The sequence below is a fragment of the Mus pahari genome, chromosome 6 (genome assembly GCF_900095145.1).
Source record: "Mus pahari chromosome 6, PAHARI_EIJ_v1.1, whole genome shotgun sequence".
Classification (NCBI taxonomy): Eukaryota; Metazoa; Chordata; class Mammalia; order Rodentia; family Muridae; genus Mus; species Mus pahari.
Window position 1 is genome coordinate 54,596,968 of NC_034595.1, and position 23,054 is coordinate 54,620,021.

A 23,054-nucleotide genomic window follows, 5' to 3' on the forward strand; every position below is an offset into this window, starting at 1 on the left:
AAAGGAACCTGAGCCTCTGCTCAGGAAAGGCTCTGGTGTCCTTGTTCCTGCTGTTACGGGCCCGTCACTATTGGATTGGAACAGATGTTGTGTTCCACTCACCAGTGATCCTAAGATCATGTGCGCAGTCCTCTAGAGACCATAGGGGTGTCTGCCTACTCTGCGCTCTAGATGACCCAGTGCTGGTGCAGACCGGAAGGGATTTGTGCCTCTGGTCAGGCCGGTTCTCTGCTGCCCTAGTGCTGTCTCAGGTCTCGTGCGCAATTGGATTGGAGCAGAAGTTGTGTTCCACTCACCAGTGATCCTAAGATCGCTTGGGCAGTCCGCTAGGGAACGTGGGGCTGTCCATCGACTCCGTACCCTTGGTGACCCGGTGCTGGTGAAGACCGGAAGGGACTTATGCCCCTGGTCAGGCCAGTTCTCTGCTTCCCCAGTGCTGTCTCATGTCCTGTGCACGATTGGATTGGAGCAGAAGTTGTGTTCCACTCACCAGTGATCCTAAGATTGCTTGGGCAGTCTGCTAGGGACCATGGGGGTGTCCGCCGACTCTGCGCCCTAGGTGACCCAGTGCTGGTGCAGGCCGGAAGGACTGAACGGCAATCTTAAGTCTTTGACTTTGGAGAGTGCTTATCATTGCCTACCTTTAAAAAAAAATATGTTATCATTTAGAATTGTCTTAATACTCAAGGAAATTCTACAAAATTGTAAATAAAAAACTGCTTTGCATAATTCCAAAGCAGTTGACAACTCTTCCTTGAGACAGGCTTTCATGTCTGCAGATGCTACTGCGCTTCAAGGATCTTGCATATTTCTTAAGAACTTCACTTGGTTCCTGGCCTGGTATCTATTCTGTCTGAGCTTTTCTTATTTCTGCAGCATCTTGGACTGCTGAGAGATTCTACCAATTACCATAGAGTCATTGAAATGAGTTCCCCTGTTATAAGAAGCCCCTGGGAATTATGGTCCACAAACAAACCTATATTCACTTTTAGTTGATGGAAGTTCACTCTGCTTTTGAGAACAAATACTTTACGATGCCAAAGTGAGTGATGTTGATGAAAAGCCAGAGTTTGTCAGAGTCTGATGTTTCCTGAGGCAAAGTATGCAGGCCTGATGCCAATCACATGAGAGAGGTCCTCAGCAGTCCATTTGCCTGAGGCTCATGAGCATCAGTTCACCCACACCAGAATCTTGGGGGTTGTCCTTTATGTGCTCCTAGCCTGCGTATCTTCCACCCAGTCAAAAGCTGTGTCTGTTTTGAACAGAATCCTGCACATCTTATCTCATCGGGGTGGGTGAGAGGCTTGTTCTGAACACCATGCCTTTCAGGAAAGGCCTTAGCTTCCTGTACCTGTTTCAGGTGTCTGCATCTGTGAGACAATCGTACTTCCAGCACTTGCCCACTAATACTGTAAATGCACCTTTGTGTGTTTCCTTTGCTTGCCTGTGGGTTTATAGGGACAAGTGGGTCTCTCTCATTGTTTGTGACAAACATGGAAACAGGCATCCAGACAGAATTCAGCTGCCATTTTACCCATGTCTCTGCTCTTGGCTGAACTGTATCTCGGAGTGTGGGTTTGTCCAGTTTTCAAGTCTAGGCTCCAGGGACGAATGTTTCCACAGCCTTTAGAAGCTTTCGTTTTCCGAGTGGAGTTTCTAGTTTGAATCACAGCACTTCCTGAGACAGCATCAGGGCAGACTTTAGGAGTCTGATACATGTCGCTGGCTGAAGCTGTTTTAGAAAAATCATTCAGAAGATGATTACTGTGAGGCTACTGGCTAGACACTGAGTTAGGAATTATGGATTTTATGAACAATGACATAAGATGAAATATCATCCAGACAGGCATTCTCACTAGAAATATGCTAAAGGCTTCACTTATTATTATTTTTTAATCATATACCTGTGAGGTATCTACTATTAGCTCCACTTTTTTAAAAAGAGAAAACAGTCCCAGAAATGTTTGGGAATATACCTCTGAGAGTTGAGAGATTGTTCAAACATCGCCTCTGCTTGTAATGAACTTATTAGCTAAATGGCCCTGTCTTCAGCATGTATTCATTCATAACATCTTTCTGGAATGCCTATTGTGTGCCTCTCCCTGTTCTAGACTCTTGGAGTAAAGCTGTGAAGTAGGTAAACTAATTCCTTCCCCTTAAAGATGTATCATTACCCTAGAGAGGATGTGGACAATAAACAACCAGTGTGGATGAGAGGAAAAGACACTGGGTGGGGACAGATGAAGAAACTGGGTAGAGGATGTTGGGTTGCGGACACTTTCTAAACGACACTGCTTGAGCTAAGACTCGTAAAGGTTGGTAGCACAACTGAGGTGAGAGGATGCTCCACAGAGGTGACAGCAGACACAGCAACATGGTTGCCAGAGGATGAGAAGAGGCAGAGCATAGGCTATGATAGATGGAGTCTAAGTGGGCACAGTGGACTCAGATTTGTACAGGGCCTTGGAGGCTGTTAGGAAGCTTCCACATGTAGTCCAAATAAAGTGGGTCGTTATGGAAGCATCCTAAGCCACTAAATGCCTGGTATGATTTCCTGAATACTCTTGGATGGTTTGTGGGAAAAAAGGATTAGAATCAAGAGGATTAAGGAGAATAAATAGGAGGCTTAGAATGTTGAGAGAAGAGTGAAGAGGTGAGGGAGGAGAAAAAATAGAGACAGGAGGGATGAAGGAGGGATGGGATGGGGAAGAGGGAGAGAGGGAGACAGAGAGAAACAGAGACAGAAACAGACAGAGAGACAGAGAGAGAGCATGATACTAGAACAGCCATGGCAGAAATGAAGAAATGAAGGTAGGCTCACCATGGAATGAGTGCAGCAGACCTCACTGAGCTGTGAGAAGAGTAGGCACATGTCTTACTGCAATACAAAGGAAAGCACGGGGAGGCTGGGACAATGACTCAGTGGTTACAAGCATTGGCTCTCATAGAGAATCTGGGCTCAGTCTCAGCACCCACATCAGACATCTTACAAATAGCTGTACCTATAGTTCCAGGAGATCTGATGCTGTCTTCTGTCCTCTGTGGGCACCTGCATTCACACAGTACACACACACACACACACACACACACACACACACACACACACACACCTAAAATTTATAACAAAAAAAGCATGAAAAATATTTCATTATCCTCTGATTGAGAGTTTTTCCTAATTTTTTTCCTAGGGAAACACCATGTGCCGTGAAATGTTTAAAGTGATTTTTAGAGAAAACAACAAATGTCCTCTCATGATATAAAAACAAACAAGCAAACAAACAAACACTGGTCAACAGCGGAAAGCAACGGATGCTTAAGGTTATACAAAGCTCGAAGGGGGCTGCAACCCTATAGGTGGAACAACAATATGAACTAACCAGTACCCCCTGAGCTCGTGTCTCTAGCTGCATATGTAGCAGAAGATGGCCTAGTCGACCATCACTGGGAAGAGAGGCCCCTTGGTCTTACAAACTTTATATAACCTAGCACAGGGGAAGGCCAGGGCCAAGTAGTAGGAGTGGGTGGGTAGGGGAGCAGGGGTGGGGAGAGGGTATAGGGAACTTTCGGGATAGCTTTTGAAATGTAAATAAAGAAAATATCAAATAAAATAAAATAAAAAGTAAAAAAAAAAAAAAAAAAAAGGTTATAGAAAGCTCAATGCCAGTGTCACTAATGTAACTTGAAGGTAGCTTTTCCTAAGTTTACTTGGCTCTGGGGATGCCCCCCCCCCACAGGTCCTCATCCTGAATCATGACATTTCCCGAGACTAAGATTCATGGCTAGAAGGCTCTCCTATGTCCTTTCTAATTTGTGCATTTTAAGATGAATCCAACAAAGTGACTTGTCCAAGATCACATGGCTGTGCAGAAGCAGAGCCTTGCAGATTTAAGATGCCAAGACCCCATGCTTCTTCTACCCCAGGGTGCCCTGTACATCTGTAGAGAAGAATGCGCTATTGTGTTGGTATGGGCCTGACTACAAATAACCTGAATTCTAGCTTGCTGCAGGAGCTCTGCCCCCCACACCACCCTCCCTGAAGGGCCCTAACTCAGAAATCGTGATGCACCATTCCCAGCCAAGATGTCAGGCTTATAAATTCTTACCCTAATGAACAACAGAGACTTGTAAAAACTGCACACAGCGAGAAATGCAACAGCCCTTGTGGCCCGAGGGCTTGAGGTACCACTGAAATATGTTTGCTAACTTAACCCCTCAACAACCCCCTAAATAATAATGGGCTGTAATCAGGTGATAATTAACACTGGATCCAGACTCAGCAGGAACAGACCGGAGAGGTTTCATATTTTGGGTGGGAGAGATGCCTCTTGAACCCATGGGGGAATCTATCTGTGGCTGGAAAGCACACAGTGTCTCTGCCTTTTGGTTGCAAGGCAAGGAAAGTGTGTTTAAGGATTAGACTAGACTTTAACCCCAAATTCGCCATTTTCTCACTGGGCAAGTGTATGGGATTTGTGTAACTTCTCTGGCCTTAATTCCTTAGTTCTCTGAGATGCTACAAATAAATCACGAAGTTTCTGACAGCAGCCTAGCACACCAAGCATAAATCAAATTGTTTTGAAAGGGGGGGGGTGCTATTAGAATTGTGCATTGAATATCCCTCTTCTAAATACCAGGCCACTCTTGTAACAGTCATTTGGGATGGGCTTGCTTGTTGTAGCTTCTTGATTATTGGGTGAGTGTGCTTGAGTGTGCTGTGCTGTCCTTCTTGTTATCTCCCCACTTTCCTGGCCCAGGGGAACATAGCGGCTTGGTGCTAGCTTTTCCCTGGAGATTGGGTTTGGAGAGGTGTGACCCATAAACTAGTGCAGAATTATTCCACTCATAGTTTTATATGTCGCTCACTGAGTTCTCTTACTAAGACCCCGAGAGCTTTGTGGCTCTTGACCTGACTCAGGCTGTTCAGGTCTATGACCATGACACAGCTAGAGGGAGCAATCGAGAGATTTCTGTTGCTCTGCAGCTGGAGATCCTTAGCAGCTACAGACCCAAGCATCATGTCCACACAGAGCTGGCCTCACGCGGAGTCCCCCAGGATACTCAGAACACAGGTGGTAGAGTGACACGGTCCAGATCCCATTCAGTTACTTCCTTCTTATTTTGCAGTCTCCCCTAGACCAAGACGAACACATTACAGAGTTAAAAGAGAGGCTGGGTAACTTAAGAAAGTCTAGACTCTAACTGGCTGCCTTTGTCTGCTTCCCACAGGGGGTTTTAGGACTGGAGGCTTGGAGCTCAGGTCTAGTTCCTCACTCTGAGTCCTGCTAGGGCTGCCTTTGAACCCTTTGTGTTCTCTTAACTCAGGCTGTGCTCTGCTTCCCTAGCCTGGGCACCTGCCTCACACCTTCCTCTGACATACTATCTCGGCTTTCTTCTGTCATCCTGTCAGTCTCGCTCCCAGCTAAATGTCATGTGCGCGCTTGTCACTGGGGTATTCCATACTATTTGGGGCATTTGTATGTCATTAAGCATAAGGCAGCCCAGGTTAATTGAAATAGTTATTTTTGGATGGGAAATTATTTTTTTTTCTAATTAAAGCTGTTCCCCAGAATAAAAAAAAAAAAAATGTCATATGCTTTGTAGTTCACAGCTGTGGTTCTGAAATTTAGCGTACATTATCATCAGTGGATCTTAAATGCTGATTCCCGGGTACCACCTCAAGATGTGCAAGTTGAGCGTGGGCTCCACCGAGGCCTAGGGATCTGCAGTTTTGAAGCAAGAACCAGCCCCGTGCCTGTATCATTAAGCTATTTTCATTCTTAAATGTCAAAGAGTATATTTAAAGCTTTCAGCCTGGTGCCTGGCTTTATCATAAAAGCTAGGCGAGTGCGAACATGGTGACTTCTGTCTGTTTCACTCAAGGCCTAACATTCAGTGGGCTCAATGGGAACTGGTTCATGGAGAACCAGAGTCAGAAGGGTGACCTCCCTGGATTCTGTCTTCCTCCACATTTTCATCCTTATCACACCTCTGCTAGTAACAGTCGATCTTTAGCTTCAGCACTATTTGCGCTTTCTCTCAATAGCACAGAGTCACTTGTCTGAGATGCAAATCATATCCTATCACCTTCAACTGACCAAAAACAAACAAACAAACAAACAAAAAAACCAAATCAAAACAAAACAAAACAAAACTCCTCTGTGATGCCAGTGCTCTCAGGTTGAAGACCCAATTTCTCCCACATCCCTGCACGGTGTGGGTTCCGCCTGACACACGTTTTTCTCTCCCTCTTTTTGTTGCCTATCCATCCACTGTGAGCCCTCTTCAGGTTTCTCTCTACCTCACGTTTTTTTGTTGCCTATCCATCCACAGGGCTTCCCATTTACGCCCCTCCAAAGCTTTGGTTATCCGATACCCCCATCTGAACCATGCCAGCTCCTTTGTCCTGAGGAGCCATAGTCTTCTGTTTTCCTCTTAGCTGCCATTCCTCTGTGAACTGTCCCCTGCCCTCCTTGCACACTGGTCTGTTTTGTTTTCCACACTGTGGCTTTATCCTGCATCTGTACTGTCTGTAACCTTCTCAACTATATAAAAGGTATCTCACTACTCCTCTGGGGTCTCCCAACCACGAATTCAGTTCTAGGTAGCAGGGCCTTAAACCCCGTGGTTCAGAAGGGTTCCCACCCATAGTCTGAGCCGGAGCTGAACATGGAAAGGCAGGAGGGACCCTAGCTTTTATGGAGGATTTAGAGGCCTTCATCGCTCCACAGATACCATGTTGTCCCTGTCACTGACTCCCCCTTGAGTGGACAAATCGCTTCATTTTCCTGGAAGCTCGGTGTTCCCATCTTGAACACAAAGAGAGTGTTACTCCCAATAGCTGCTGTGAAGATAAAACGAGGCAAGTTTGACTTGAAATCCCTCCAACATTTGATGGTGAGGAGGAGCCCTCACAGGGGCAGAAGGCTGAAGAACAGGAGCCGGAACTGACATCAACTCCCAACTTTGTGGTTGAAGTTACAAAGACTGTTGGCAAGAAGACCCTTGTACTGGGCTGTCACTATCCTGAGGATGAGATTGGACACGAAGATGAGGCCGAGAGTATCTCCTCTGTCAAGGATGTTAGCTTTCAGGCCACTGGTGACTCTGCTACACACTCAACACAGATTCCCTGGACTGGGCCTTGTATGACCACCTAATGGATTTCCTTGGGGACCGAGGGGTGCATCACACTTTTGCGGATGAGTTGGTGAAGCCCAGGACAGCCCTAGAGCATCAGGAATATATCACCTTTCTCGAGGACCTCAAAAGTTTTGTCAAGAGCCAGCAGAGCTATCAGAGTCTGAAGGCCGTAATTTAAATGGCAAGCTTTGGCCAGTGAACAAAAACTACCTTGGCATCAGAATTATGCTTCAAAATGAAAGGCATCCTAATATACGGGGGGGTGGGGGGAAGCAAGTTTAAATTACCACTGTTACACCTCCATTCACTATTCCTTTGGGCTTTTTTTTCCTGTACAAATTTATTATTTGTAGATTTTTGTATAACATGATGGTGGACAATAAATCTGACTCCAATAAAATTAAAAAAGAAAAGAAAAGAAAAGAAAGAAAGTGCTCTTTGCAGGTTTCGAAGCCAGGGTCTTTGCTAGACTGTGATTCGTCTCTGTCTCTTTAGGGAGCTCACTCCTAAATGAAGTTTTATTAAGCAAGTAGAGGAGAAATAACAAGAACACACAGGGAGTGGATGGCTGAGAAGCGTGTTGGCCTCAGCTTTGGCTTCAGCTGCTAAGACAGAGCCTATGTGGCATGAGCCAGATAGTTGGACATTGCTCTCTCTCTCTCAATCTCTCTCTCTCTCTCTCTCTCTCTCTCTCTCTCTCTCTCTCTCTCCCTCCCTCCCTCCCTCCCTCCCTCCCTGTCTCCCTCCCTCCCCCTCCCCCTCCCCCTCCCCGTTAATATTCTTTGAGGGAGAAACTTTTTCTTTCCTTTCCTTATCACTTTGGAATGTTCTGCATTGTTTTTTTTGTAAAAATAGATAGATAGATAGATAGATAGATAGATAGATAGATAGATAGATAGATAGATAGATAGATAGATAAAAATAATAAAAACCAATTTAGAAGTTGATGATGATTTGGGCAGCACTTCACAGTTTCCCGAGGGTGACAGATCTGCGGTGCCATGTTCCGTCAATGAGAAACTCTGCTCTGCTCAAGTTTGCACGGCTGGCAAGGGATCTGTCCAGGATGGGATCTCAAATCTTTCCACTATCACGCTGAGGCTTTCCCATCAGAGCGTCTCTTCCTGCTGCTCTCTCTCCCCTGTCAGCAGAGTTTCTGTGTGAAATGATGCCTGCATGCATCCAAGCAGAGAGTGTGGGCCGGAGAGCCAGGGCAGCTTGTGCGAAACTGAACAATGAACAGATCCTGCTACCGGATGTAGATGCAAACTTACCGACAGGGTCTTCCTTAAAGCTGAGCAAGACCTAACTTTAAAATGCACCAGATTATCCTTCAGCCCGCAGGCCATTTGGAATATTCACGGCTCACCACCCAAAGCAGCGATGTTCTGTGGCCTTAAGACTCTGCCTTCTCCGGCAGCCATCTTTCCCAGTGCTCCAGCTCATGAGGGAGTGCCAAAGCACAAAATTTATGGAGTCCTCTGAGTTTCTGTGGTCACAAATCACAAGACTTTCTCAAACAGAAAGGGAAGTTTGCCTTGGAGGGTGAGAACATACTTTTCAGACATAGCGATGGGAATATAAACAGGCCAATTCAATTTCTTTTGGGGTCATGGTTTGTAGCTTTATTGAATGTACAGCATTCCCGTTTGAAAGTCCATGGGATATTTCCACTTCAGAGAATAATTGCCACATCCCATTCAACACCAAGAAATGCGTAATTATTATATCACCTGGTGGTTATTTATCACAGTTTGAATGGAAATAAATTGCTTCAAAGTGAAATCATGTTACATGGGTACCTGTCTGCCCTATTAATCTTTCATTTAATTTTCTTTATTTTAATGTGCATACAAATGTTGTGACCTGTCTCATCTGTCTCCCTCATAATTCCCTCCAATCGATTTAAATATGTTAAAAGAAATTAAATAAATGGGTTAAAGGAAGGCTGAGGAGTTGGGGAATGAGGTTAGCTGAGAAGGGTAATTTAGTTCTGAATTAGCTCTGTCAGTTTCCTTGGGCTGGGGGTGACTCACGGATATTCCTGCTTAGGCTAGCTACGTATGGTACGAGTGGTGACTGCTAGATCTTTGTGCTATCGATGCTGCCCAGTGATTTTGTTCCATCTCCTAAACTACACAGAACACCACTGCATTCCTTTCACACTGAATGCTAGATGTCTCTCTTCCTTGAGCTTCCCCAATTTGTCTCTATCCTGAACACTTGAATGAAAAGACTTGTGTAATTCAGTGTGAGAAAAACATGGGACAGTCACTGTTGTACTCGGTACTGGAGATTTAGGGGTTCTTGCCCTGTGGCGGTTACTGTGCTAGGTACTGGAGATTTGGGGGTTCTTGCCCCCTGGCTTTCCTCTCATAGTCCCCTTCAGATGCGAGCATAGCTCTGCATGCTCAGGATGGGAGAAGGATGGTTTTCCTTTCCTAATAGCTAATGGGAACTTTTTGGGGAGAAGAAATAGAGAAGGAGGGAGGAGGTGATCTTCTGAGGGCCAGGAGGTAGAAGCTACTCCCTGTGGATTATGGGGGAGGCTTTATTTTTGCTTCCAAGCTAGAGGTGAAGTGAATAGGTAAAGGAACCAGGATATGATTGCCTGTCAGAAAAGATGCAAACAAGTAGTGAGGACTCCACCTGATCCTGAGAGGAGCCATCAAGGAAACAGACAAAGGAAATAGCTTAATAAAGGTGAGACGGGTGGAGCGCAGGAGCATGAGATACTACTGGCTTGTGACTTGACACAGGCTGGAGTTATCACAGAGGAAGGAGCCTCCCTTGAGGAAATGACTCCGTGAAAACCAGCCTTAAGGCAGTTTCTCAATTAGTGATCAAGCGGGGAGGGCCCAGCCCATTGTGGGTGGTATCATCCCTTGGCTGGTAGTCCTGGCTTCTATTAAAAGGTAAGTTGAGCAAGCCTTGGGGATGCAAGCTAGTAAGCTGCACCCTCCATAGCTTCTGCATCCTCCTGCCTCCAAGTCCCTGCCCTGTGTGAGTTCCAGTCCTGACTTCCTTTGGTGATGAACAGCAATGTGGAAAGTGTAAGCTGAATAAACCCTTTCCTCCCCAACTTGCTTCTTGGTCGTAGTGTTTTGTGTAACAGTAGAAACCCTGACTAAGATGATGAGGGAGGGAACAAATCTGGGGTGGCTATGAGAGGCACTAGCCATGTGTTCAAAATGTAAGGTGATAACCAAAACTCAGTAACACTTTATCAGAAGCAAGAACGACTAAAGGACACCAACCCTGTCTCATGGAGACATGCGGGAGCCTGAGACAAGAGAAAAAAAAATCATTCTAAGACTGTCTTTACTAATGTCTATCAGATTAAAGGCCTTCAATGACATGTTGTCCCGGACTGTCTTTCCGCGGTGTTGAGGACTTGCCAACAGTGTCACGCTCAGCCTCTTTACCGAGTGGGTTTTCTATTCTCTGGCCTAGATGACCATTGGAGTATCTTCTGGTTCTGATATGTTTAGATTATATTTTCTGTTCATTTTGTGAGTTACCTTCAATGAAAGTTGGGCTCTAGCCTTTGTGGGCACTTCATTTATGCTCTACATTTGTGAAGTAGGCTTTCATAGAGTCCCAGTGGTGTCAGGCGTCACGCAGATCTTGACTGATAATTTCCTTAATGTATGCATGGTCTCTCCCTCCAATCAGTTTGTGATAGGTTGGCATTAAAAACAAATTACAAAGTATTTGTAAATAATATATTCCAAGTATTTTCTTCAGCCATAAGTTCTAAACATTGTTGAGGGATTTTTATCATTATTTAAATGACACCGGTTACATTATCCATTCCTCAGCTCGTTCCACATTGACTGTCCTTAGGCGACCTGAGGCTGTTCTCATTCTTGGGTCTGAACTGTTTACCTCATTTTGTCAGAATGCCTCTTTCCATATAATTGATGATCCCTTTAGAAGCTGACCCCAATGACTGAGTTTCCTCTTTGTGGCCCCACACAGACCAAATCCTCCCCATTGCTTCTTCTATTTTTATCTCTCATTTTTCTGCCCCTTTCCCCCATTTTCTTTTCTCTGTTTGATGTTTTTTTCTTTGGACACCTTTTGCCAAGACCTTACCCTACTTGTGTGGAAGCTAAAACTCTGTTCCTCAAGGGCAGAACCCATACTTACTACATGCATACATTCAACAAATCCCCATTTTGTTGATGACATCCAACAATCAAAATAGACTGACATGTAGTACATACTTCCAAACATGTAAACCTAATGGAAACTAATTTGGTAGGTCCTCTAGAAGTTAAGCATATATTGTATTATATTATATTATATTATATTTATTATATTATATATGATCTACCTGTTCTACTTCTGGGTATGCACCAGAAAGCTGAAAGATAAGATACTTGCACACAAACATTCATTGCAATATTATTCCCAGTAGAATAAATATCTGAAGGCTGAATATCTCACATGTGTGCTTCTTGATGAATAAGTGAGCAAAATGGTGTGAATCTACACATTGAAATACCGTCCAACTTATAAAAGAAATAGAATTTGGACACATGTAACCCCATAAAAGATACCTAAAGGCATTAGGCTAAGTGAAACAAGTCAGATGGGAAAGAAGAGCATGGCCGAACTCCACTTACCTTTAAAAATATTTCTTGAGTGTACACATGGGCCTATGTGTAGAAGGGGAGTGGTGGGGTGACAGAATTGGCATGCATGTGCCGTGGCACACGTAAGGAGGTCAGAGGAAAACTTGCAGGAAGTGGTCTTCCCCTTTCTCCCATGTGGATCCCAGGAATTAAGCTCAGATTGTTAAGTCCAGTTGTGAGTGCCTGTTCCTGCTGGGCCATTTGTCCAGCACATGCTTCCACTTGTATGAAATATCTAGAGTAAGTAGAGTTTTAAAACTGGTCAATGTAGTACATGCTTATGCATATATCATTATTTTTTTTCCCCGTGGTACTGAGAATAAAAGCCAGGGTCTTAAGTAACCCAGGTCGGATATCTATCACCAAGTTTACAACCCCACCCTCAGTGTGGTGTATGTATTGTGTGTCTTGTTGAGCTGCTTCTTTCTTTCCAAGTCCTCCATTTATTGTCTATGTAGCCTTATACAGCAAACCTTGCTTCTCTGTGCCTGGCCCCTAATACCTCCATAACAGGCTCAGTCTTCCCTCTCTTATTTGATATGGTAAGGTTTGGCATAGTAATGTTCAGGAGATCCTCTGGCACAGGGCATGGTAATAGGCTGACCTATACTCTCTGATATGAGTCAGGACATCCAAGTATTAGTGGCCTACAGTTTTTATGATGTGTTTGTTTGTACCTGTGCCATTGGATGTTAGGTATTTCCCTCTCACTCCTGCCTGGCACATGCAAAGTACAGAATAAATAGCTCATAATAATTTGTTCCTGGCTCCGTGCTTTTTACTCAAGAGGTATTAAAACTCATGAAAGCATTTTACATTGCTGTGCAGAAACCACGACTAAGGCAATTTTTCAAAGAAAGAGTTTATTGGGGTTTTACAATTTCAGAGTGAGTTCATGACCATTGTGCCAGGGAGCATGGCAGAAGAAAGACAGGCAGACAGGAATGGCACTGGGGTAGTAGATGAGAGCTTGCAGCCTGATCCATAAGTACAAGGCAGAGAGAGGGAGCTAACTGAAAATGGACTCTGGGTTTTGAAACCTCACCTGCCCCCAGTGGTGCAACTTCTCCAGCAAGTCCACACCTCCTAATCCTTCCCAGAAAGTCCCACCAACTAGTGTTTACATGCTTAAATACACGAGTCTTTGGGGGCCACTCTCACTGAAATCACCTTACGTGGTAGTAGATAAATGTTAGCTCTCTTCATTCCATCCATCAGCCATCCATTTTATCATAAGAAATGATGAAGACAAAGTCTCCATTGTTTAGATGTTTATGAACCTTCAGACAGCCCAGGGGAAAAAAGTCATGAAGGCAGGATACTTGGGAAGATTTGTAATAGTGCTCATATGTGCACAGAAAGTCAACTGTAGCTACTTTCCCATGAGGAAGAGGTCCAAGAAGGATGTGGAAACCGGACCTTTGACAGGACCGCAGTGTAGTCACTAGTAGAGCACATCCTTGGGCAAAGCTAGCCTTGAACTACCCTAAGAGGTATGGTAAGAGTTGCTTACTGTCTGTCTTCCGTACCCACCATCTTCCTTACCTTCTGTATTGTACTGCTGCTAAGTATTCTATCACAAGTCCCTATACCTTATATGGCTAAAACCATTAATACTTAGTTGCCAGATTCCTGGAAATTGTACCTCTGAGGTCATATGTCTGTGGATAGCTTTTGTCTAAGACTTTCTCTTGGGATTTGTGCAACACCTTCTTTTCCTGGTCTTCATGTCTCCTCTCTTTGTATGTGTTTTATACAAATTTCTTTTTGAAAAGAACACCAGTCAAATCAGACTAGGGTTCATCTATGAACCCTCATTTGTGTTGTTTCTCTAGTTATAGTACATATCTTCATTTGCAGACACATTCTGAATTACTAGAGGGTAGAATTACAAAACAAGAGGGAACTCAATCTATCCCCTAATACTCTTTGGCTTCTCGTTGAATCGGGTCAATAGGCAGCATCTTTGGAAATAGAAGAGTGAGTTTTGAGAATTATGAACTCTAGCTGCTGTCTCGAGTACCTGGATTCTGAATCACAGCTCTTGTGGGGCCCCTCCACCCTGGCTCTTCCTAGCCCTCTCCAGGACTGGGTTCCCATTGTCTTTTTCTGGAGCCCTCAAAAAGAAAGTTATGATAGAACCCAGAACAACCATCAGGGGTTACCTCTTTCTTCCTATGCTTAACGTTGTTAAGGTTATTTTTTTTTTTAAGCTCATCTAGACCTTCCCTCCCCCAGTTTGATTTGCTATTTGTGTCCTGCTGAAAGCCTGCCTGCTGGAGATCCTAGGTACTCAGGGAGAAGTGGCTTTCCTCTAATGTTCATAGCAAATCTTGAAAGCAAACAATAGGGCCTCCTGTAACTGTTTTTTTTTTTTTTTTTTTTTTTTTTTTTTTTTGTGGGGGGGAGGCTTTTGTGGTACCCTCCACAGATGGCTTTGCCGGGCTAATGCTAGAGGAATGGAGGAGGAACAGATAGGTGAGGAGTGTGGCATGGAAGGAAGGCCAGCTCTTTTATTATCCCTGCTTGGCGGGGCATCTTCTTTGCCTCTCTAGCCCTGTCATTTCTGTAACTCTAAAAGAGGGCTGGGAGCTTCAATTGTTTTGTTGTGCAGGGTTGATTAAATTACAGGAAATGGTAGAGCAAATGTCCAGTAAATGCTTCATCTTCTTTCCTAACAGGAAAAGAGCCCCTGGTCTAACTAATTTGGAATTGCCTCTTGAAGTCCTTGGAGGAAGCAAGGGATGAACCAGGGGCAGGCATCAGGGGCCAGGAGGGGTCACAAATGGGCTCCAGGCTGGTTAGGTTTGCCAGTGTTTCTTTGTCTTCCATCTGCTTTCCAGTAAGCAGTTCAGACAGTGGCAGCAGCCAGTCCCCTCCATTAGGACTGATGAGGTAAGACCCTGGAGGTACAGACACTGTCCACATCTTCAGACTTGACTCGTGCCATTGTGCTCTGCCTTGTGCACTTTACGTTCCCTTTTGCCTTGGGGTCCTTACTCCTCCTCCTTTTCCTTCTGTCTCTTGCTCAGCCTAGTCAGTACCTGCCTTCTCTTTGGAGGTCAGTGTCGACAGCTATATTTGTTGTTATGTTTCTTGTTGTGATGGAATACCTGACAAGATTTACCGAAGAACAGAATGGTTTCTTCCACTGTTAGAGAGTGGTCCATTGTGTGAGGAGGGCGTGGCAATGAGAGGGATGACTCACCATACCAGAAAGAAGGCAGCTGATCCCAAGTCAGTCAGGTATCAGAGATGAAGACTGACGCTTACCTGATTTTCTCCATTTCTTTCCAGCTGAAAACTCCAGCCCATGGGATGGTGCCACTTGGTCTCCGAGTAGCAATGCCAATAGAGAGAAATTGACACCCCTTCCTCCAGCAGTCGTTCTTCAGGAGAGGATGGGGCCTTATGGAAATGTCTGTGGAAGGTCCCTATCATGTTCTAATACACAGAGCTTCTGTGTACCCATGGGTGCAACAGTAGTGCCAGTCCCAGTTGTCAGCATTTTATGGTATTTGGTTTCATCCTAAAGCTCTTAAGTCCTTTCTATTCTCTCTTTTGTGATGGTTCCTGGGACTGTGGGGTTGTTGTTAGTGATGGTGATGACATTGATGATGTTGATATTGGTGTCCTGCTTAAGGCTGAGTGCTCCTCGGATGCTTGTTTGTAGCTTTGACCAGGTATGAGTCACACTGTAAACCATCACACATGGAAAATACTCTGCCCCAGAATGAGAGCTGCACTGGACTATGGTTATAAGTACAAATATTTAGAAGTCAGTTTGACAACATGTTCATTTAGGGGTCCATTTGGAATGTGTTCCCCACTTGTGCCCATGCTCTCCCTAGTCATAGGTCTCTGGGAAGATTTATATTCCCTCCTATTGAGCCAGCCTCAAATCCAATCACAAGGCAGTTGGTTATCCTTAAAATAATTGTGCCACTGTTACACCAGTGGGCATGTCTTAAATGTGAATTACATTGTCACACACATGGTTTATAATTGAGTGAGACACTAGATTTTCTTCCAGCAGTATGCATGAGACCTGCCAGCATTGTGAACACTAGCCAGAAGGGAAGATACCTCTGTGTCCTGTAACTAAATTATGTTCTTCTACAGCAACAGCCTTGCCATCTAGTTCATGTAGGTAACACAGAGGAATAGCAATAGCCTACATTCTTTTTAGGGCCTCTGAAGCCCCTCTGGCCAGCAATTCACATGGAGTAATTCTTCACTATGTACTTAAGCTCTTGATTATAATTCTATGAATAGAAGAGCTATGGTTTTCTTACTTATTAAGTTAAAGCACTGATAAATTATTAATGAGTACCTCTGTTTTGTTAAAACAGGGTCTTGTTTTATAGCCCAGACTAGCCTGGAATATACTGTATAGCTCAGGCTACCCACAAATGTATGATGATCATACGTTTCAGCCTAAGTACAGAGATTATAGGCATGAGTGATCATGCATGCTTTAACGAATACTTGAAAAAAAAGTTCATTTTATTTTATATGTATGAGTTTTGTTTACATGTGCACTGTGTGTTCCTGGTGCCTGAAGAGGCCAGAGGAGGATGTTGAATCTCCTGGAACTAGAGTTATAGACAATTGTGTGATGCTGTGTGGGTGCTGGGAATCGAACCTAGGTCTACTGGAAGAACAACTAATGCTCTTAACTGCTGAACTATCTCTCCAGCCCCTTAAGACATACTCTTGTCTAGTGTCTAATGACCTCATTCATAGGTAGGTGAACAAGCACACATATAAGCTTGAGTCTCATATCATAACTGACACAGAGCAAAGGCATTGAAACTCACCTCTCTTCATTAATTAGGTTGATGAAGTCATTACTTAGGATTGATTTATACTAACTTTACAATTATAGTAATCTTGATGATCTGGTTTCTCGGTTTGAAAGACACTAGGTAGGAATGATGATCTGAAGGGAAGGCCTAGGGAAGGGGAAAGAGAGCCAGCATCAGAACTTGAACATATGAAAGTCTTGTATCTTTAAAATCTTGATAGTTAGGGGTCACTTCCATTAAGGAAAATAGTACTCTAAACATCTCTCTGATAATCTCATTGCTTTAAAAAGTGATGTATAACTTTTACTGAAAAGACTATTTTTATCCAACCCAGAAAGAGGAACCAAAGAGATACCAAAGAAAGACTGACATCCAAATTCACCTAGGTGAGCCAACGAGTTAGTTGAGTTTCCTTACACCAGTCTGGGTGAAGGGGTATTTATAGGCACATGGGTGACACGGACAGGTACCTGATGAAAAAGTCTACCCTATCTATGGTGGAGTTCTCAATGCAGCTAGTAAGCATCTATACAACAAAAGACCCCCAGCTGGAAGCTCTTCTGTATTTTTCTTACTTTACCCCCATCTTTCTCCTGACAGTTAACAAATACATAGATAGGAAACGTCACCAAATGCTCAGACCTTCACTGGACACACACTGTTTGACCATCAGGGACCTATACACTGTTAGGAATCTTTCCCTACATAAATGTAACTGCTAAATTATTAATGCTTTTTAGGCATTTTTAGATATGATAATTGGTAGCTCCAGGCTCAACTTCTATGTATGTGGTGAGGATTCCAAGGAACTTCAATGCCTTTTCTTGTGACCTAGATTCACGGCGACGTGAGTTCAGGGCAGGATACTTAAAATTTTCAATCAGGCCTCCTTTGCTAATTGCTTATCATGTGCCTAACACCATTATAGGGTCTGAGGGTGAGAGGGAAAGAAGAATAAATGTGATTCTGGTCCTCAAGCCTGGCTCTCTTGTGACCTATAAAGAGTCATCTAACTCCTATGTCTCCTCTGAAAAGTGGGGGGGTCAAAGAGGCAGCACCTTCTTCAGAGGATTATGAGCAGTAAAGAAAATACCTCCTAAGTACTTGGATGTCTCGGGATGTAGAAAACACCAAATAAAATGAGCTTGGAATTTTCTAGTTTGTCCAGTTACACATCAAGACTGTATGTACTTCTTTTATTTTAATTATGTGACTATGTGTGAGTATATACACGAGGGTATACATATGAGTTCATTGCCCATGGAGTACTGAAGTATCAGAAGCTCTGAAACTTGAGTTACAGGTAGTTATGAGTCCCATGACATGGGTACTAAAAACCAGGCTCAGGCCTTTTGCAAGAGTGGTATGCTTTTAACCACTGAGCCATCTCTCTAGCCCATCAAGTGATAGGGTTTAAGGATAAAATATCAGTAAAGCCAACCATGATCTGAGTCAACTTAGTGTCTAGAGTAGGGATCAGTAAATTTCAACCCTGGAGCCAAGTCCCTAGTGCCTACATTCATAAGATAATTTCTGTTGGTGGTAGAATAGCTGCATAAGAGATGGCATGGCTTCCAAAACCTAAAATTCTTTTCCTAAGGCCCTCTAACAGGAAAACCTTTACCAACTCTAGAGACTTGCTGTTTAAGTGAACCTTCAACAGCAGCAGCGTCTAAACAGATCTAAAAGCAGGCATGGGATGCAGAGATCCCAGTCCCATCAAAGCCATGCAGAATTTGGATTGGTATTTAATGCAGTCATGGGGTTATTTGATGCATAATAAAGTTGGTTAAGCATTGCCAAAGCAGATATCAAAGACATCAAACCCACTCACTGGTCTAGTACACAGTGTTGTAATGGAGGGCTGTGTAAGGACTGTTTCTCGAATACTTAGTGTCAGAGCCCTGACAGTGCTTTCTCTACAATACTTTACTTGGCCCTAAAATGATGGCTTAGAGGTAAGGATCCCATTTTAACCTTAGATGAAGAAACCAAGACTCAAGAGTTTGTGTGACTTTTCACAACAGCTTTCAGATGGTCCATGGTTAACCGGAGTTTGATTCCTGTTCTCCCAACTGCCATCCTTTTGCTTGTCATTATCATGCTCTGCTTCCTAAAAACAAAACAAAGGATGGAGCAGAGAGACATTTCACACAGAGATCTTGCAGGATTGGCTTAGTGCCCATGTCTGTCAGACTCCATCACAGAAACAAATCGACTAAAGGAATGGAAAACAGCAAATTAAATTCCAAGAATTAGTTACACAGTGATGGCAAAAAATCACAAAGCCATCAGGAGATTGGGAGGCACCCGGGACTTGGTGACAGCAGGGAGCTGCTGCCATCCTTAGGCAGGAGGGAGAAAGTGAAGGAACCAGTTTACTGCAGCCCCACATGACCTGGGAGATGCTTCTCCAGCACCAGCAGACCTCCCCAGTAGACAGTCTAGCCACTGAAACACAAGAGCTTGGTGAAGCTGTCCAAAGTAGAGATAAGGGAACAAGGAAATATTCCAACAAGCAGAGCCTCCGGCCTCTCCTCCCCAGTAGCTGGAAACTAGATCACTGGAATCCTGACCACATGGTCAGACTCCTGCAGTACAGAGCCTGCCAAGAGCAAACAGTTCACCCGAAGCAAACCAGCTAGGGGAGGGCTCATAAAATGCCCCGTAACCTCTGTGTGCTGGACAGGCCCTGGAAGCCACTATGGTAAGGCAGCCTTTCCAGTCATAGACGGCCTACAGAAACTGTCTCATGCCCCAGTTGGTGCTCTGGGATTGCTGTTGCTCTCTAAAATGCCTTCCCCTTTTGGCTCTTGAATGCATCCTTTATTTAACACTGATATTCTTCGCTCTCCTTATGCCCCAGGCTTTCCTCGATTGCATTGGCCTTTGGGTTACCTTCTCCAGGACCCTGTGTTCATTTCCTAGTTCCAGTGTTGCAGACTGTATCCATGGGCCTGGGAAGTGATATAGAGACTGTGAAATGGGGTTCCCAGTGACAAGTAGTGTCCTCCAGGCGGAGTAGGGTCGTTTGGAACTCTCAGGCAGAAGGAGTCACATACAGTGGAGGACAGATAAAGCACAGAGCCTGTGGGGATGGAAGAATGTAATGACTCAAAATATTTAGACTTTATTCTGGGAATAAATGATGGGAAGCAATTGAAACGTTAGCCATGCAAGTGGAGATGTGATGGTATTTTGTTTGATGTGTACCTCACTCTGGCTGTAGGATGGTGCTTGATTTAGAAAACACAAACAGATGAGGTGTAGCAGCTGGCTGGTTTAAGAAAGGTCAGGGCTGGGAGAGAGTAGATGTGAGGAACTGTAGCAGTGGCTACAGCTCTATTCTATTCTCCATTGTCTTGCCAGCAGAGACTTGATTTGATTTGGGTGCGCACCCCCCTCCTAGATATGTGTTCAAAGGACTCTCCTCAAGTCGGTGACTCTAGCTTAGTTTAATCATTCCCATTTCCTTCCCTTCAAGACTTCTTAAATTTATAAAGCAGGATGATAAGACGCTGGCAAATGGAAGGAACGGAGGTCAGCTAGGGCTGGTGGTAGGGGGCTGTAGGGGTGATATCTGAAAACTTCAGATGCAAAGTGAGTTAGGGGAGAAAACTATTTCCAGTTGACATTGAGAGAAGAGACCAGCTCAGACTTCATAGTGACCATCTTGGATGGTTAAGGGGATCAATAAAGCTGAGAAGCCAGTCCTCTGGTGGGGTAAGAATTTCTCTTCATAGTTACATTGACTCTCTTAGCTACCCACTCTGGAGATCTGTAATATGAGACCATAAACACATACATTTTAAGGTATTTTAATAAGAGATATGGAATATCAGTAGGTCATAGGACTTGGTAGGTTAGTTTCTTGAGTGGCACAGGTAGACTATGTTAATTATTAGACAGTTGGGCCATTAGATAAAGTAGCTTAGTCCTTCCTGTAATAACTAAGGTGAAAAACCCATACAGATTCATTAGTCTTAGCAGAATGATAGGAATGAGAACATTCATGTTTAGAAGCAGCCAGACTTTGGTTGGTACATAGTATACAGACGGGTGCTACAGTAAACTGAGTCTGAGGTCTATTTTTATCCCTGGTAATAATGTCCCAGTGGGCAGGGCTGAGTTCTGTCATTTTCTGTCTCCATGACCTTGGGCATGTTGCTTTCTGTCTGGGAGCTTTAGTAGTTAAATCACATGGGACTAATACTCCTTGGTTCAAAGAGAAATCAGAGAAGAGAAAATGGAATTAACACATAAGCTCAGAATAACTCTTACCATCTAGTGGGCTGAACCAAGATTTCCTGCTGAATCTTGACTGCTAAGGACCTTGCACTGGTTAGGAAGGACCATAGAGACTATTTGTCCTAAGGCCTGGGCCTGTGGCTATCACCACTTCACAAATCTGGAATCATTTTTTGAAGGCAGTGGCTTTGGATGAACAAGTGAATAAAACTCATAAAACATAGATGCTGTGTTGAAAGGGGCAGAACGCAGAGGGACTGAGAGCAGCCTTCTTTCTTTTGCCACCCTTACCACTGTGAGGTACTGGAGGGTAGGGAAGGGCCTGCAGATCTTTGTAAGGGCAGCTTGGAAACTGCTGATCCAGACAGAAAGGGCTGTCAACAGTGGCCGTGGAGAGGAACGCATTTAGGGGAGCCAAGGGGCTAACAGAATGTATCTAAGACTGAGTCCACTCACATAAACGAGGAAATCAATCTATCCCCATTGAGAGGAGCTGTTCCCGATGTCCTTTCTCTGTGTCTCCTGCCGTAGCAACTCAGTCCTTGTTAGTCCGTCGGCTTGCCTGGATCTGGCCTGGTTATGTGAAGGCATCTACCTGCTTAGCCTGGAGACTGACAGTTGGTGGCATTGTCCCTCTTAACAGGCATGAACTCTGCAGGTTTACAGCTAGGAATCAGAGTGGGAGGATGAAGGAAGGACTGAACACTTGCCCCTGAAATTCAAAGTGTTCAAGGCAAGTGTGAAAGAGATGGGGAAGAGGAAACCCAAACTGGAAGAATCATCCTTAACCTGGATGAGAGCAGCTTAGTGGTGTGTAAAAGGGGTTGGTGACTATGAGATGTAAAAGGTTCCAAAATAGGTCCAAGATCCCACCCGTAGTAGCGCTCAAAGTGGACATCCAATCTGGGCTCTCTTACACAGCTCTTACATCATCCCTCTCTTCTCCCCTAACCTCGTACCCTCATGTCACCATGCCAATACAGCAACATACAGTTACCTCCAAGAGAGACCTGTCGCCCTTCTGTCTTGAGGCTGTTTCCGTAGATTTCAGCTCTCCATCAGATGGAGTTTTCCTGAACCTGCTTGGCATTTCAACCACATAACCTCAGCATGTTGTTCTACATCAGCCAGGCAACTCCTCCCCTCCCCTCCCTTGCCTCTCCCATGCTGCTTCTTGGTGTCCAAGATCAAAGAGAAATATTGTTCAAACCGCAGATGAAGAAACAAGGCCGGCTGTCTTTGATGTAGGGCCGCCGCTGAGGTGTGATCAGTGGCCTTGCTTTTGCTGCAGATGGAATTTGCCGCTGTTGATGTTGAGCCTAGGTAATTGTTTCTCGCACCCAAACACAGCTAGTATTTTTATTTAAGTGTAAAATTTCACTTGGTTAAATAAACAGTTCCTGTCTGCCCCCAGCAGACAGGGGTCCTGTAACACTGGGTACTGGCATTTTCATGAAAACAGAGCCCAAGTAATCAGGAAGACCTAACAAGAGGCCATTATGTAGAGAGCGCCTTCTTTGGCTTTCCCTTTTATTGGAATGGTGTAATTTCAGTTTCATAAATACTAAGAGGTTTACCGCTGGGCACCAGGGCTATCCATCTCATTCACCTCGGAAATTAAGGCAGCCTTTCTCTGCAATGTTTCTCTTTGTCTCTAATCTCACTTTAGCTGCCTTTAGGAACCGAGCCAAGATGTAAAGAATTCATACCGTTTTATTTTTTACAAGGTCAGATTGCTCATGATTCCTAATAGAGAACATTGAAAACCTTTTTATTGAGGGGCAATTTTTCCTCTCATATATCTCTCCTTCCAGAAACAGTTACCATCAAAGACATTAACACAAAACCATAATCTTTGTTCAAGATAATAATAGTCGTGGTAATAGGACCAGTGGCCGGAAATGTGATGCATCTGTAAACACAGCCTGGGCGCCGCATGCACATCATTTGTTTAACCCTTGCCTCGGCTCTGCAAGGAAACTAGAACTTTGGCTTACAAAACAGAGTGGCAAGGCTTAGGAAAACCAAATGGATTGCCCAATGGAAGGAGCCTGGGCGAGAGCCCTCACTTCTTTGCTAAAAGCTAGGGCTGTGCTCTTCCTCAGTAGTAATGGGAGCTGCTGGTACTGGTTTTCACAAGTGCATTAATTGTGACCAAGTCAAGAATGAAGGTGTATCTGGTAGATGATAAAGCAGGGGACTGAGGCCCCATTTTTCT

General features: G+C 44.2%; 1 protein-coding gene and 1 pseudogene across 3 annotated transcripts in view; both read left to right on the plus strand.

The window, feature by feature from the left end:
• Positions 1-23,054, plus strand: part of Dab1 (DAB adaptor protein 1) — a 1,123,238-nt gene that overhangs the window by 115,810 nt on the left and 984,374 nt on the right. The window lies entirely within an intron of this gene.
• Positions 6,870-7,318, plus strand: LOC115064256 (annotated as a pseudogene).